Source organism: Lemur catta, chromosome 1, assembly GCF_020740605.2.
Source record: "Lemur catta isolate mLemCat1 chromosome 1, mLemCat1.pri, whole genome shotgun sequence".
In the NCBI taxonomy this organism is placed as follows: domain Eukaryota; kingdom Metazoa; phylum Chordata; class Mammalia; order Primates; family Lemuridae; genus Lemur; species Lemur catta.
The window spans coordinates 235,744,676-235,758,194 of NC_059128.1; the positions used below are offsets into that span (position 1 = coordinate 235,744,676).

At 39.1% G+C, this 13,519-nt stretch overlaps 1 long non-coding RNA gene across 1 annotated transcript; it reads left to right on the forward strand.

The window, feature by feature from the left end:
- Positions 1 to 8,932: 8,932 nt before the first annotated feature.
- Positions 8,933 to 13,166, forward strand: LOC123642214. Its single transcript, XR_006736392.1, has 3 exons — positions 8,933 to 8,972; positions 10,423 to 10,497; positions 12,734 to 13,166. It is a non-coding gene; the product is annotated as an uncharacterized LOC123642214 (long non-coding RNA).
- The last annotated feature ends 353 nt before the right edge of the window (positions 13,167 to 13,519 follow it).

Consider the following 13,519-nt stretch of genomic DNA (forward strand, 5'->3'; position numbering starts at 1 on the left):
AATAAAATCACTCCTTCTTCTAAAGCAAAAGACTTCCTTTCACTTTCTTTTCCTCCTTTTCCACTGCCACCTCTCATCCAAAGTCATCTTCCTGCTCAGCCTTGCCCACATCCCCTATCTCCTGGCTGAAGGAGAAAGGAGGGAAAGTTTTTTGTTGTTGTTGTATGCAGGGGTCCACACTGGACTTTGTTCTAGACCCCAATTTTCCTAAGATGTTTTTTTCCCCTTTATATTTTACCATTTCTGAAGACAGGAAAACTCTTACAGTCAAAATAATCTTACCAGTTTCCAAGCAGAGGAGAGAGTTGTGGAGTTGTGATGGTTGTCATTTGTTGAGCATGTGCGAACTAAGCTGTATCTCTCCATTCTATTGTCAATCCTAGTTGAGATTTGTGCATTGATAACAAGTCATTGAATTTAAACTTAAATTTGGATCCCTAATTTTTTGCTTAGAATCTCTGAAAAAAGATATATTTATGATGCAGCACTGAAATGAAAATAAATTCTGTACATACAAGATTGCCTATCATATAACCAGGCAATGGCATTAAAAAGTGTTGAAATTGCCAAGTTTTTTGCATCAGATCATAGATTCTCAAAGCAGAGAGCAGTTAGTGTAGTTAATTTGCATTCACATAGGACCTTTATTCAGTTATGGAATGTCGACTTGTCAAAAGTTTCTGGCTAACTTTTAAGAGAAGATATCTGACCTATGGTAATATGTAATTCAATCACGAAGAGACAAAACTCCAAGTTTAACCAAATAGGAAATGCAGAGGAAGAAATTCTAATATAATTTGATATGGTTTGAAATTTACTGTCAATCTTAAAAAAAAGTCAAGACCACAGGCACTGGTGGGAAGCTAAATATAATTGCCAAATGACCGAAAGTGATTTAGAAGGATCTCCATACTCTCTCTATTTGTCAACAAGGTTTAGATGCAAATTCTGATTTAGGTATTGGAAAGAAAGAGTTTAGATTGATAGATGAATGATATTTTTAGTTAGTTTTAAAAGAAATGTGTACAGTTAGGGTAGTGTTTCTATTTTTCTATCGAAAGATCTTATAAAATAGACCGTGTGTTTTATAATCAATGGTCTCTTAGATTCCAGAAAATGTGGAAGTTACGTGGCTCCTCCTCCTTCATGAGCTTGTCTCTGTTTTCCAAATAATCTCTCCACACTCCCTACGTCCCATTGTACAATCCAGCTACATGGAACAATTTTTACCTCTGTAAATATGCTATGCTTTCTCAACTTTTTGTACCTGATGCACATCCTCTGCTTAGCCCGATCTTTCCCTTTCCCCACCCTCAAATGCAATTTTCCTGGCTCCCTCCTACTCAGACTTCAAGACTCAGCTCAGACATCACTTCTTTAGAGAATCTTCCCTGACTATGTACCACCTCCATATTGCACCCTGTGCTTATCTCTGGCACTGCACTTACAATGCAATCTTATATTTTTCCTTGCATCGATTTAACAACACATAAACAAAAACAAACATATTTTTCATGCAGCATGGCCTCTAAATGGAAGCCAAATTCTTCATCTGGTGCTTAACTGGAGAAACTATGATCTGTTTTTGTACTGGGGGTGTGTGTGTGATCACACTGTGTGTGATAGATTTACTAAGCTATTACAGATTGTTGTATAAAATTGCAGGGCTCAGTCTCCAAAAAAACAGAGCTTATTCTAGCTATTTTAAGCAGGATGAACTATAATACAAGGAATCAGGCCCATGCACATTTGTCAGACTGTGAAAAGTTTAAGGCTGAATGTTTCAGAGTAAGTTCCAGAGGTAGGGGTGCTGCTGCCTCTCTCAAATTAAGAAGGTAGAATTAGGAGCCCATTACTGAGCTGTGGCTTTCCAGAGCACAGTGCCATAACTATTATTCAGGGATCAGGAAGCCACCACTGTCCCCATTGCATCTACCTCTGAACCCCACAGAGCTTGAGATAAGACACTAGAACACTGCTAGAGAAAACCCGAAGTGTCCAGGACTGTGCCTCTGAGCAGCAAGCGTACAGCTAAATGACTGAGCCAATCCATACCCCAGAAACTTGGTAGCAGGGGATTCTAGGCAAAATACTTTTAGCTCTCCAACTGGTGTAGGGCAGAAAGCCTCTCTAGGAAGTCGAATCCAATGCTGAATGCTAATTTACTGTATTCACTATAACCAGGTATTCTGTGAATTTCAAGCAAAATTGGGATCTTTATTGGTCAGTTTTAATTATGCATTAAAACTTACACCTGATATAACTGCAAATCCATGATACAGTCTAAGATAATGGCCTTTCTGTCTCTTAGTAGACTTTCAGCTCCTAATAGAAACTGTGTTGTACTCATCTTCGGAACATTGTACCTAGTACAGTGTGTGGTCAAATGAATGAATGAATAAATATATGAATCAATAAATCAGTGAATGATCAAAAACCTGTGTCCTTTTGTATCTTTTTGAATTGACAAATCCCTTTGACTTTCTGTAATTCAGTGGCTGTCAACCAGGGGCAATTTTACCACCACGACAACCTCCCCCTCCACGCCCCCAGGCTCTGTACATTTGGAAATGACTGGAGGCATTTTTGAATGTCTCTATTTCCGCAGTTGGTGGGGGGAGTTTACTGTTGGTATCTCCTGGGCAGAGACATGAGATGCTTTTAAATATCCTATAATGCACAGGATTGTCCCCTCAACAAAGAAGTATCCAGCGCAAAATGTCAAGAGTACTGAAGTTGAAAAATATGCTCTAATGACTTCTTCCTCTCACTTTTGTCTGCTACAATATTCTTATGTCAATAGATCAGAATCCTCAAGAATTTGGACTTTCTCAGATTTTAAGTCTTCATCAGTCTTTTTCCTCTTTGGTAGGGTTTTCTCCCTGTAGTCTCTCATTATATGTTAATCATTCTATTCCCCATGTATTAATAATGGACACATACTGGCCATTAAGTCCTTGTATAAGAACTTTACTAGAGAAAATTTTTGGAGTGTAACACTTCAACTTCTTTTCTTACTTAATTTCACAGCTCTAGATTTAGAATTAAGACTTCATTCAATTTAGAAAATGCCTCAAAAAAGTGGGAGATGTTGTTTTAATATATTTTGAACCTTGATGGGCAATATACCAATTTTACTGAATTAGTGGATTTTGACTGTTTTTCTTTTCTTTCTTTTTTCTTAAATACATGACAACTAGCTGACCAGTGGTCCTCAAGAAAAATGAAATTCTATCCCTAAAATGAACTTCTTAGAAAAATCCAGAATTTCTTTTGGTTTTTAGAAATTTATTCCTTTTCATAATTAAATACTTCTGGAAGTATGAATATGTCATAATTAATTCTTATAATTAAATACTTATAATAATTAAAACATAAGAATTTAGTCACAGTCACAGTCAAATATGTCTATGAATAGAACAGGAAGTCAATATAAGTCTTAAAGGCAGAACTATATAAAACTCAGTTTATGCACCCAATAAATGTTATTGAGCACCTACTATTCTCCTCTGCTAGTCTGAGAACACATTATTAGTGAGCAAATTATACCCAGTCTCTACCCTCATGGAGCTTACATTACTTAGTTAGGGTCTCCCCTGTAGATAATCACACAAGTAGGATTTAATTGCTATGGTGACAAGTCCTATAACTGAAAATCACAGGGTGGTATGAAAGTAAATAGGGAACCTAACACTATTTCTAATCTAATCGGGAGAATTTTTTTTTTTAAAGAAAGTAGTAATTAATCTCATACCTGAAAGACGAGTAAGAATTAGCTGTGCACAGTGTGGAGCATGCAGCATTCCTGGCAGAGCCGTACATAAGCCCTGAGGCAAGAGAAAGCTTGTCTTGCTCAGGAAATGCAAAGAAGGATTTTGGATTTAATACTTAGTGCTGAGGAGCCATTACATGGTTTTAGTAGAGACAGGATTTGATCAGATTTACATTTTAAATGACTCTTTCATTGTGTGAAAAATGGGGTTGAAACAAGGAAAAGTGGGTTAGTAAAAACTAGTTGGAGACTAGTCCAGGTGAGAGATGATAGTGACTTAAGTTGGAAAAAAGGTAGATTTAGGGGACTCTGTCAGCTAGATTAGGTGACTGATTTTTTTTGGGGGGGGGTTGAGGGGAGACATCAAAGGAGAGAGAGGTGTTATGGATGGCTCACAGGCTTCTGGCTGGAGCATCTGGGAGAGCATTAGTAGATTTACTGTGAAAGAGAATTCTAGAGGAGAAACAGTTTGGGGGCAAGGTGGTTATAGGTAATAGGTTTATTTAGGGGCACACTGTATTTGAGATTCTTATAACACATCCAAGTGTCCCAAATGGAAGCATTATAAACATTTGGACCTATGAGTCTTTTACTTAGAAGAGTGGTCTAGGCTGGAGATATGATTTCAAAAACCATTGAGTATAGATGATGTTTGAAGATGAGAGTAGGTCACCTCACTTCAGGAGAAAATATGGAGAGAGATAGAAGAGGGCCCAAGGCTGAGTCCTGGAAAAGTTCTACATGAAAAGGTTTGGTAGAGGAGAAGTCCACAAAGGTACCTGATAAATAAGTCAGTGGAGAAACCAGGAAAGTACAGAGACATGGAAAGATGGAAAGGAAAGAGATTATTACTGGAACGGAGGAGTGGAAACCTGTGTAGAAAGGATGCTGAGAGGTCAAATAGGAGAGGCATGAACATTTTCATTGACTTGGCAACATGCTGGCCATTGGTGGCTTAATACTAGAATTTAGGAGGTAAGAACAGAAGCTAGATTGGAATGGGTTGAGAAGTCAACAGCAGAAGGAAGTGGAAATTGAAGCTATAGCTATGTATTTTGTAACTGGGGACTAGATAAGATTTTAGTTGGAGATTTGTAGTTTAGTAAACTTTTGCTCTTTTAAGATGGTAGAGACAAGAGTATGTTTAGATGATAATGAAAAGGGTCCATCCAGTAAAGAAGGAGAGGTTGGAGTTATGTAGGAAACAATGGGTATTATCTAGAGGGGGAAGTTCCTGAGATAGTGGGAGGAGATGAGATTCATAGTATATATCATGAGATTTTCCTACAATAGAAAACATTTCTATTTAGTAACAGGAGGAAAGGAAGAGATAATGAGTGTGAAGTTTAGAATATTTATTTAAATATGACTCTCCTCTAGAATGAATGATCTTAGTGACCTAGATCATCTGTGCATATGCCCCCAGAGCTTGAAACTAGTGTCCATATAATTGGGAATAAAATGTAGGAAGCATTTGTGGATGACTTCCTACTGGCTGAGTAATCAACAGATAAGGTGGTGTAATCTTAGTCAAAGTGGGTTGGCATATGTGTCACTCCACTGGCATGAGGACTGAGAGAGCTAGAGCGGCCATAAAGTACCTATGTATTATGTGCACATACTGCAGGTCTTACTTTTTAAACCCAGTCCCATAAGGTGATTTGGCTAAGGACCCCCAAGCAAACTACCAAAATAAAAGTTGATAGGCACCAAACAACATGAGGATCCTGATGTGCCGGTAGGCTTCACCAGGACTGAACAATACTCTTAAGCCAGTTTTTCACCTATGTTCTGGACAGCACAGAAATAGAAAGATTCACTAAACCCCTAAGATACAGAGGCAGTTCTGGCTGTGGTAGAGGCAACGGCAATATGTCAGTAAGAATGGCATTTGACAGCAAGACACAAAAATCCCAACTGCACTGGGTTTTACAGTAGGGGTTAAACAATAGGGATTTATTTCTTACATGATAATAACTTCTGAGGTACAAGTTGCTGGTATTGTTTCAGTGGCTCAAGGAATCAAGGCAGGCATCTTTGTGATTCTCTTGTTTTTTTTCCTCAGGAAGAAGGAGGCAGGAAGAAGGAGAAACTTGGAAGCTCTTACCAGTTGCATGTGTTCTTTTTATCAAGGAGGCGAGCTTCCCCTGAATTCCCTCCGGTAAATCTCCACTTACATCTGGGGCCAGGGATAAAAGGAGGCTAAGAAGTATGTATTTGTCTATATAGCCCCTGCAGTTGGAGGCATCATGATAGAAGAGGGTGGGAGATAGCTTTTGGGTAGCCCAATCAACAAGGGTCACTTAATAAATAGAGGGCCAAGAGGGCACCCAGAGGGATTCCATAGTTCTCCAGAAGAGTGAAATCACTGGACTGTGTAGTAGTTGCAATGGTGGCCAGGTCCCAGGGTGAGGGAGCAGGAGTCACTGCATGAGAACAGCCCTAAAGAGACTGAGAACACCAGATGGCATTTGCAAAGGTGAGAAGAGAAATCAGCAGGGAGATGAAAGCTCTGTGGGCTTCCAAGCCATCCAAGCCATTCTCTAGGAAACTGAGGATAGTATCTCTATTTTACTCACCAGCATATTACCAAGAACTTAGCATGGTGCTGGTATATGGTAGACTCTCAATGATTGTTAAATTAATTAATGAATCATCTAAAACCATTGTGAGTAAGGAAACAATCAATGGAATGAAGATGTTTCCATTCCTATGGAATAGGAGAAAATATTGGCAAACCATACATATAATAAAGGGTTAACATCCAAAATATATGAGAAATTCAACTTCCATAGCAAGGAAACAAATAACCTGATTAAAATATGAGCAAATGTCCTGAAGAGACATTTCTCAAAAGAAGGCATACAAATGGCCAACAGGTATATGAAAAAATGCTCAATGGTCTCTAGTCACCAGGGAAATGCAAATTCAATGAGCTATCACCTCCCACCTGTTAAAATGGCCATTGCCAAAAAGACAAAATATAAGTGTTGGCAAGGATGTGGAAAAAAGGGAAGGCTTGTACACTGTTGGTGGGAAGATAAGTTAGTATAGTCATTATGGAAAACAGTATGGAGGTTCCTCAAAAAATTCAAAATAGAACTACCAGGAGAACATGGTGATTCCAACTAATGAGAGTAAATTTCAAATGTCTCACCACAAAAAATGATAAGTAAGGTGACAGATATGTTAATTAGCTTGATTTAGTATGCCACATTGTACACATATACCAAAACATTGCGTTGCACCCCATAAATGTGTACAATTATGATTTGTCAATTAAAAGTAATTATTAATTTTTAAAAAGGAATGTGGTAAAATAAACCCAGGATGACAGTAATAGGAAACTATTGCTTCCTTCTTCAATTTGGCATTTATTTCACTGAAGCTAGGGCTGATTTGGCAGATTAAAATAGTTAATTTTCACAGATGGGAAGGAGGACATATCCTCTTCGTTTTCCTTCCCAGTATATGTCCTGGAAACACACAGAATTGAGGAGTTTGGGATGGAGGTGCATTTCAGGACTTTGCCAAACTGGGATCCTGACCTACTATGGGGACTGCAAAGGAACACACTGGGGAGAGCGATGTCGAGTGGCCGAGCCCATCATGTCCACGCATGTCTTTCTTGTCCTTCAAGATATTTTGTACTTTCTGTTAATAAAAGACCAGAATATTTGGAGGAAATTTCACTCCTGATTAAGAATTCTATTTGTCTGTGAGCTGAGCTTGTTTTAATAAAGTGAAAGAGAAATGAAACTGAGACTACCTAGTTCTTTGCCTCATTTAGATGAGTCACAGTGAATTGAATCTTTACAATTTTTTCAGTCTTTAGGCTGCTTAGTCATGTAGTATTCCCAAAGTTATAAATACATTCAAATTGATTTTACAATTGTGGAAGTTCAAAATCTAAGAATTTTTTGTTTTAAGCTGAGGGTAAAGGGGGCTACGCAAGCTGTCATGTCTCAGATCCAGTAATTTCCCAAAACCCGAAATTTCTGTATAATTGTCCATGTTATTCTTGACTTTCTTACATTTCGTTGTTGCAGATGACAGAATTATGATCAGTGTTTCTTCAAAACATGCTTATTCTAAAAAGCCTTTTTCAGTGAACTGGAAAACAACCAAAATATCTCCTATCTCTCCTTAGAAATTAAAAAAGCATAATTTGTTTGAAACCATAAAGAAATCAGAATATTAGAGCAAATAAAGAGAAGAAAATTAGATTAAAATCCTTTTTTATATATTTTCTCAGGGTGGAGAATTCTTTTCTCAATTGAGAGACTATAGGAGAAATATTTAAAAGCAACTAGCTGAAGTTATTTCCCTAGCTAAATTATAACTTGTTCTATTCACCTGCTTTTGATATTCAGAATAAGGAACATTCAATTATCTTTATAACACAAAATAAATTCTATAATAAAATTTTATTCTATATTATAATCAGTTCTATGGGGAAAAATAAGGGTTGGAGTAAAAAAAAAAAAAAAGGCATGTGAAGAGAATGGCCTAGAGAAAATGACCCAAAAGATGGAGGAAGTATTGAGTATTTGAGAAATGTCTTGGGGGAATATCATAAAGGGTTAATCTGAGTGGTGACAAAGTCTAGGGTCAGATATGTACATTTCAGTAGCCACACAAAGGGGACAATTAGAAGATGAAGTGCAGTTGCTGGCCTGAGTTGGACACAGAAATCAGGACGTGGGGAAGAGGGTTTGGGAAATGTACTCAGCCCTAAACAACCACAAAAGGACTTTGGAGCAGGAAGCTACAGGTAACTGAGAGCAGAATCAGGAAGAATAGGGAAGGTCAGCACTGAGGTTCACAGGCTGAAACTGAGTGGGAGAAAGTGACCTTGGTGGCAAGTGGATGTATGTGTGACCACAGGGGCTACCTCACCATCCCAAGAAAAACTGAGGTGCAAGGAGGGAGGAGGGAGAGACACTGAGACGGATGGAGAGAGCAAGAAGCAAAGAGGAGGGAGGAAACCACAAGTGGAACTTGTAATACTTTGTCAACCCTGGAAAAAAGACAGGGAAAGAGGAATAGTCTTACTTTTTTTTTTTTTTTTTTTTTTGAGATGTTCCCTAGGCTGGAGTGCAGTGGCTATTCACAGGTGCGATTGTGTTGCACTACAGCCTCGAATTCCTGGCCTCAAGGGATCCTCCTGCCCCAGCTTCCCCAGTAGCTGGGACTATAGGTACGTGCCTCTGCCCCGGCTGCTGTGTTTTAAAAAAGATGGTGAGAAGGAAGACAGGTTAAGAGTAGTTCACTAGGTTTTAGGTTAAGTACATTAATACATGTTTCCTGTCAAACTCTTGTTCCTTGAATGATAGGTTTTGCAGCTAGTCATCATTGTCCTTTAAAACTCATATAAGCTACTTAAACATTATTCATAGCTCTTCAACTTTTTAAAAGGACTTTAACATTTAGAGGTACCATCTGAGGCATCTGCCAGAAGTATGTGTGTGGGTGGGTGCTTCTTATTATTACTATTTTTTCTTTTTTACCTATAGCTATAGTAACCAGAACAATATTACTGACAATAGATGAAATTAATCAAAGGTTATAAATATCTGGTATGTATGTATATCATACATGTATATTTTATACCATATGTGTGCATATATATTATGTATACATACACACATAATTGTGTGTATTAATAGATACACACATTGCCATATAATATTAGCACCTGATCCCTGATCAAATGCTAGATAATAAAAGATCAGCATGGCGAATTCTAGGGTGAAAAAGGTCAAAGTTTGAAAGATAATGGAACATGCACTGTATGATCTGGGGAAGGAGGTTTGGCCAGGTGGCAGTAATGGCAGATTTCGGATCCTTGATCAATGCACTTTGCTACTTTATGGAACATTAGGGACACCACACAGAGAAAGAGAGGCATAGTTAAATGTCTTGACGGCTAGGCCAGTGCATTTTCCTGTACATCTGGCCATTCCTTAAACTGTCAGAGTCCAAGGATTCAGTGTGGCCTAAAGAGCACGAGACCCACCCCTGGAGCCCTGGAATCCAGTCCGGGCTCTTATATGCTGGGGAACTCTAGGCAAGTCCCTTTTGCCTCTGGGTGTCAGGTTCTCCCTCAGTGTGCTGGACCAGCTTTCTGGCCCTCACTCTGTTTTCTGCCTGAACATACTGGACAGCTGCTGTCTAGCCTATTCAGTGGTAGTAGTGGTGAAGTGACATGGAACAATAATTGAGCACTTACTGTGTGTCAGGTGCTGAGCTAAGCATTTTTCCTCATTTCATCCTTAGCACATAATTTTCCATTGTATTCTATTATTATTCCCAATTCAGAGATAAGAATATTGGCTCAGGGAATTTAAGAAACTTGGCAAGGTCACACGCTGAGTGAGCAACAGCCCTCATGAATTCAGGCCTAGACAGTACCTCAGAGCTTGTTCCTAGTGTCTGCGTTATACTGCTCCTGTTGTCACAATTCTCAGATGGGGTAGTGAGAAGCTCGTGTCCCCCGACCCATAGGTATATAATGATATCGGGGAGGGATTAGTTTGTAAAAGTCTGCCAGGAGATTTCAAAAAGCCCCTTGTGGGTACCCCCACTTAATTATCACTGAACTAAGTAATCTGTAGGCTTCTTTTCATAGCTAAACTTTATGACTTTAGGATCCAGCTGCCGAGAAGGAAGGAAGAGAAGAAAGGAAACTTCTGTTGCTACCACTCACAACAAGGTTGAATCTGGTAAATTCCATTGCTTTTTGTTGTTCTCTAATAGCCTGCATAAATTTGCCAGCCATCAGTTCCTCTTTGTCTCCTTCAATAACTCATTGTCTTCAGAGCAGCCTCTGATCAGGAACTTCATTACATTAGCTCTGATTTGTCTTCTGATCATACCTTTTAGATAACATATTGAAAATGCCAGCTGGGTCGCTTATGGTATTCTTCTAATTAGGCTGCCATAGGCATAATTCCATTAATATTGCTGTAACAACAAATAATCATGTCACCGATGGCTGGGATCCAATTACAGCCTGTACATCAAGCAATTATTATCTTTATATTTGGCAAATATAAATTGACTGAAGGTCATTAAAAACGGAGTGGTACCCATATTTTGATTTTCTGATATCTGAAAGATGTGTCTCACCTTCTGTCAGAACATTGGCTTGTGAGCACACCTCTTCTGAAACAATTGGTGGAAAGAATACATTATTAGAATTAGCCCCATTTTCATGCAATTCTTTTCCTATCCTGGCTGAATGTGGGAGAGAGAGGAAAGATCTAAACATAGGTGAAATCCTTGACTAAAGGAAAAATTGGAACAGTCCTGTTGAGAGCTGTTCCTGGAAGCTTGGGCAGAGTTTTTCGAGCTAAAATGTAACTGAGGGTAGAAAAAGGATGACCACCACATTGGATTAAATTGCCTGAGGAGGCACTGTCCTTTTAGTATTTTCAGAGCATGTGGTGTGGGACCTTACCTCTGCCTGGTAGGAACGTCCTTGCTGTCTGGAGGGCTGCACCAGGCCCTCGGCTGTTTCTCACTCCTATGGGGGGTTTTCTTTCTTCCTCTTGTCCTCCCCCGACTCTCCAACTCTGCATCTGGCTGAGATACATCTCCCCACACCCCACTTCCCTACATCTCAAACTTTAGGTGAAAAGAATGGGAAAGAGGAAAGATGAGAGGGGAAGCAAACATATCCTGTCTCTGTCAGGAGACCCCAATAAAGCAACTCCTCTCCCTACGTCCCTCCTGCCCAACCACTGCCCTGCTCCATCAACTGCATCTGCCACTGACGCTGGAGTTCCATGTTCCTGACAAATAGAGTTCTTTTCCAAATAGGCTGTATTCTCAAAGACAAACAGGGGAGCAAAGCCTACAATTATTGCTGCTACCCCATCGTCTCCAATATCTCTGTCACCATTTATTGAGCACAACTATGTGCCAGGAAGTATGCTGTGTGCTGCATGCATAAATTCTCTCCCTTGCATCAGCCTTTACTTCCTCATCACTGAGGAATGTGACCTTGGCTTCACTTTGGCCCTTATTCCCTGGGCTAGATTCTCAGCAGCCACATGGAACTCCGGTCTCCTTCCTTCCTCAAGACTTTGCCACCTTGGCTTCTTACCCCTAGAGTTCCCATCTTGGCTCCCACTTGTCCCTGTTCTTTATTCCCTGGTCTCCACGGTGTCCTCTGCTAGGGCCAACAATCTATGGAATTTTCACTCCACTCTCAGATAAAAGAGAAAGCAAGGAGAGTTGGGGTGCTCTTCCAGCTGTCAGGACTTCCAGTCTTGCAGTTGTTTTCCTGAATACAGTTTGGCATGGGAATATACAAACACTTGGCTTTGTGGTTTCACTGATACCATTATCTCAGGTACATTGTAGTTCAATCAGCTTTTACACGTTGGCCAAAAAGTCCAACTCTAATAATACTGTTTCTTTGTAATATGCTTTCTGAGTTATAAACAAAGAATTTCAAAATGAAGTTTCAGAGCATCATCCATGGACATGTTTGTGACGGTATACATTTTGAAGGAATATAGAATAATATACCAAAATTGCATTTTTGTGTCTTGACAAATTCACCTTGAAACATTATTTTTAGGAATAGCAATGTCTTTTTCTAAATAGGACTTGAGTTGTGTCCCACAGAAAGACTAAATTAAATTGTAAACAAACTGTGTGTTTTCCAATTCAAATCTAAGTAACAGATCAAAATAATTGGCAACTGGAAAGAACATTTGAAAGTATGTTCCTTTGGGACAGGAATGGTGTATTTTCATCTTTATTTGTTCAAATCTAGATAGTTCCTGTATAGAGTCAGATTTCAGTAAGTATTGGTGAATATTGTTTTCAAATGAGCAGAATGCTCTTAGTGTCTGTGTCTATGCAAGTATTCCAAACTGAACTAAATTATTTATCTTAACTCAACCTCCGTTCCCTCCAAATCCTTTCCTTTGTTGCTTATTTACACAGTGTGCAATTAAAGGTTGGCGAGCGGCTGTTGCAGATGATGGAATATTGGTTGGATGCCCAGACCAGGAGGAGAACTTCACACCCTGTCTTATTCTTATCACGCTATCTTTGGATGAGGGAGTCAAGGCTTGATTTGGAGCTTTTGTATTCAGCTTGTCACTTTGTTCGTTATTTGTCTGGAGTCTTTTATAGCTGATAAAAGAAGGCAGAGTCCTGAATGTGAGCTGCTTGAGGCAGGGCCCATGTCCTGCTCATCTTCATGCCCACTGTTAATACTTAGCCTACAGAGAGAAGGAAATGACCACCACATGTTACATACCTACTAAGTCAGGCACTATTCTTGGCAGGTTATACACATGATCTCATTTAACTAACATAACAGTTGCGTGACATAAATTATTCTCAATTTACAGTTGAGAAAACTGAATACAAGGCTTAAGGAATTTGCCAAAATCACATGGTTTTGAGGGCCATCATTGTACACCCAACCAGCATAGTGCCTGATACATAAGAAATGTTTAGTAAATAGCTGTTCTAAAAGCTATTCTTCTTTGAATGTTCTTTTCTTCCCAATAAATGTGTTTAATAGCCACAACAATGGTTTAAGATGTTTTAGTGAATGCACAATGGTTTTCATGTTTGATTTATACACATTATAGACACTCATCTAATTATATTTGTATCTACTTTATTTTGTAGACACGCATAGTGGAGACGATAAGTAGTAACTTGGAACAAAAGCCCAGGAGGTCCCAGGAGAGGCTGGATTAGGAATTCCTCCATTTG